This window comes from Arvicola amphibius, unplaced genomic scaffold (genome assembly GCF_903992535.2).
Source record: "Arvicola amphibius unplaced genomic scaffold, mArvAmp1.2, whole genome shotgun sequence".
Taxonomy (NCBI): domain Eukaryota; kingdom Metazoa; phylum Chordata; class Mammalia; order Rodentia; family Cricetidae; genus Arvicola; species Arvicola amphibius.
In genome coordinates this window covers 110327-114705 of record NW_024582311.1, presented here as the reverse complement: position 1 = coordinate 114705, position 4379 = coordinate 110327, and positions in this window count along the sequence as shown.

Genomic DNA, 4379 nt, shown 5'->3' with positions numbered 1-4379 from the left:
AAGGACTCATGTTTAAAATGCTGGGTAACAGCCAGGAAGTAGTGGTGCATGCCTTTAAACCCAGCACTCAGGAAATAGAGGCAAGTGGATCTCTGTAATTTTGAGGCCAACTTGGTCTACAAAGTGAGTTCCAGGACAGTCAGGGATGTTTACACAGAGAAACCCTGTCTCAAAAAGCAAACCAACAACAAAATATTCTGGGTACAATGTGCCTGGAGGGTAGGGGTGGAGATGGGTGGATCCCTGAAGCTCCTTTTCTGGGCAGCCCAGGCAAACTGATGAGCTTCAGTTAGGAAGAGACCTTACTATAAAGGTCTCAAAATAAATATTAAATAAAGGTGGGAGAAGCTGAGAAGAGTCACGGCATAGACATCTGGCCTCCACATACATGCTTAAGTTCACACACAATCACAACATAAATGCAGGAACACAAAATAGAATGGAGAGCAACTGAGAAAACACAACATTGATCTCTGGCACTGCACACATACACACACAGAGAAACATGTAATAACACACACAGAACTGGGCATGGTGGTGCATGCTTGTATTCTCAGTGCTCAGGAGGTGGAGACAGGGGGACTCCTGATGTTCACTGGTCAACCAGCCAGGTCTAATTGGTGAGTTCCAGACAAGTGTGAGACCCTGTCTCAAACAAAACAAAATGAAACAAAACAAAAACCAAAACAACAACAAAAACCCAAAACCCAATGGGGTCTGGTGAGATGGCTTAGTAGATAAGGCCATACTGTTAAGACTGACAACCTGAGCAGGATGGTGGTGGCACATGCTATAATCCCAGCATTTGGGAGGCAGAGGCAGGCAGATCTTAGTGAGTTAGAGGCCAGCCTGGGCTACAAGAGTGAGTTCCAGGACACATTCCAAACCTACAGAGAATGCTTGTCTTGAAAAACCGAGAGAGAGAGAGAGAGAGAGAGAGAGAGAGAGAGAGAGAGAGAGAGAGAGAGAGAGAGAGTCTTACAACCTGATCTCATCCCAGGGATCCACATGTGGAAGGAAAAGTATAGCTCTCTGAAGCTGTCCTTTGTCTTCCTCATGTGTGCCATATAAAACTCATACCACATACACATGCACACAAACAAGTAAAATGTAATAAAAATAATGTTTAAAATGTTTGAACTGTATGACTCCTGAGAAAACACACACTCATGCGCGCGCGCGCACACACACACACACACACACACACACACACACACACCAATGTTATCCTCTCTCTCATCAACTTGTTAAAACTAGAAAGCAAGAAAGTTTCAGATCTGTGTAGTTTCTCAGGCTAAGTTTGTGGAAGAAGGGACCTGAGATTAGACTGGAGGAAGAGAATCTGGCCAAAGAAACCACAGGGAGAGGAAAGAGGGAGGAGCTGGGGAAGCAGTGTTGCTTTTAGAGTGCTTGTGTTAATTGCACAAGGTCCTGGGTTCCATCCCTAGCACCTCATAAACCAGGAGTGATATGATGCCTGTCATTCCAACAGTTAGGAAGTGGAGGCAAAAGGGTTCGAAGTTCAAGGTTGTCCTTGGCTACATAGAGAGTTCAAGGCCAGCCAAGACTATATGAGACCCTTTCTCAGAGCAAGCCATGTACAGTAAGGAAAAGACAGGAAAGAAGGGCAGAGACGTTGGGAGGTGAAGAGAAAAGGGCAAGAGATGTGGAAGATCTAGAAGAAAGAATTCCTGGGGAGCAGGGCTCACTGAGAATAAATACAGAGAGAAGAAAGGAAAAGATGGGAGAGCTGGTGGAATCCAGGCAGATAGATGTTCAAGGTTGACAGGAACCAGAGCCACAGAAAAGGAAGCATAGGAAATGGAGGAGAGAAGGAGAAAGACCCCATGAGACTTGAGGGTGGGGACTCTTCTGGGAAGGAGACTCCCTGAGACTCTGCTGCACTCCATGTCAGTGTGTGAAGCTGGTGGCCCTGAAGAACATGGCGTCATAGAGGACATGGAGGAAGCAAACAGGATGAGTCATGGGTGGGAGATATGAAGAGCCCTGTATGTGGTTCTCCATTGTTCCTCTAAGCTATTTGAAGGGGGTGGAGATATGGCTTAGTGGTCAAGAGCACTAGCTGCTCTTGCAGAGGTCAGGATGGTGCTTACCTGGTTGGGGTTTTGACTTTAGTCCTCTGGCCTGGGGGGAGGAAACAGTGTCAGTGTGACGTCCGTGCTGATCGTCCATCTGCCTCTCAGCTGTCCTCTATGTTCAGCACCTTCAGAGGACAGGGAAGCAAAGATACCACCCCGGCAGTCAGAGAAGAGCTGGACTACCTCTGCTGAGCTGTTGTCCTACACTGCAACCCCTCCCACAAGTCTCTGCCAGGTCCAGGTCCCACCCCTGTCTCCTTTGGTTCCTTCACCTTACCCTGAGTCCCCCTTGGCTCCACACCTGCTTGTCTACTCTGTGTTCTCCTGGTTTCCATTTTGTGCCCTTAGAAACCACCTCTTTCTGGATTGTATTTATCTTGGTGCATGCTATGCTGTTTTAATTACTATAGCTTTTTTATTGCCACTTATTTATTGTGTGGTAGGGGCTGTGCCTCAGTTTGTGTGGAGGTAGAGGGCACCTTGCAGGAGTCGGTTCCCTCCATCATCTGGTTCTTAGGAGTGGACACTGAAACTTTTTACCCACAGAGGCCTACTGGAGCCTTTTGTCTTAATTTATTTTATATTGATTAACCTACTGTAGTTTTTTTTTTTGGTTTTAGAATTTTTAAATTTTGTGCGTCTGTTTTGGGGTTGATGCTCACGAGAGCAGATGCCTGTGGATTCAGGAGAGAGCTTCTGGTAGAACTGGAGCTGGCGGTACAGGTGCCTGTAAACAACCTGGTGTCGCTGCTGGAAGCAGAACTCAGGTTCTCTGCAAAAGCAACCAGTGCTCTTAACTGCTGAGCCATCCCTCCAGCCTCCTATTGCAGCTTTGAGTTAATTCTGGGATCGGGCATTGGAGTGCTCCATTGTCGGTCATTTCATTTCTGTTGTTGTTTCATCTCATTTTGTCTTGTTTTGTCTTTGAGAAGGCATCTGAATTGGAGAAGATAAATTGTTTTTGCAAAATTGCCATTGTTATTTAGGTGGGAATTATATTGAATTTAATTTTTGTTGTATAGATATCTTTTTTAAAAATTTTTAATTATTTTTATTGTATAAATGTTTGCCTGCTTGTATGTCTGTTTGCCACATGTGTACTTGGTCCCTGTGGCAGTCAGAGGAGGGCATCAGATCCCCTGGAACAGGAGTTACAGGAGCCTATGAGCCATTGTGTGGGTCCTGGGAATCAAACCCCGGTCCTCTGCAAGAGTATCCAGTGCTCTTAACCATTGAGCCATCTCTCCAACCACCTAATATAGACACATTAACTAGTTTTTCCATTTTATGAATGAGAGGTTTCCTATTCACCCACTACCTCTGTCATTCAACAATGTCACTGTTAGTATTCAGGCATCTGTACTGGCCCCTGAGGTTCAGATGGGATATATTCTCAGTGCAACCACTAAGAGCACCTCCTGTGTATGTTTGCTATGTTCCCTTTTAAAAAGTGAACCTTGCCCATCTCCAGTCTCTTCCTTTCTCTCTCTCTCCCTCTCTCTCCCTCCCTTCCTCTCTCTTCTCTTCTGCAGCTTTTGTCTCAGAAGCTGGTCTCCCTTCACTGATCCTCTCTTTTCCCATTGACTTTCCCTCATTAAAAACTCTCTCCATTTGAGCTCTGTCTCATGGTGTCTTTCTCTCTTGCACCACTTTTTTAAAAAATTACAACAGTTCTTCACTGTGTTTTGGAGAAGTTATTCAGCTCCTTAGTTTAAACTTTTTCCCCTAAGTGTTTTACATTATAGTTTTAGCTTTAAAGATTTATTTGTACATGTGTGAGTGTATCTCTGTGTGTGAGAGATTGTGTATGACATCTGTGTTTCCATGCTCAAGGAGGCCTGAAGAGAGCACTGGACGCCTGAAGCTAGACTTGCAGGAGGTTGTGAGTGGTTCCCTAAAAGTGCTGGGAACTGAACTTGGGTCTCTGCAAGAGCAGCACCTGTTCCTAACACCTGAACCATCTGCCTATTTTTTCTCTTTTGACTCATAACTACATGTTTTGTTTTGTTTTGTTTTGTCTTGTTTTTTGACAGCTCTGTCAGATCCACACAGGCACTTCAAATATATTTCTGCCTGAGAGGCTCAGTCTACTCCTGTGCAAGTTTGAATGAAGAATCTTTGCCACAGGCTCACCTGTTCGTACCCTTGCTCATATTGGGGAGGTTATGGAGAATTTAGGAGGGATAGCCTTCTGGAAGAGGTGTGTGTCACTGGGGGTGTGTTTTGAGAATGTATTGTCCCATCTCACTTCCGTTTTCTCTCTGTGTTTTCTGCATGTGG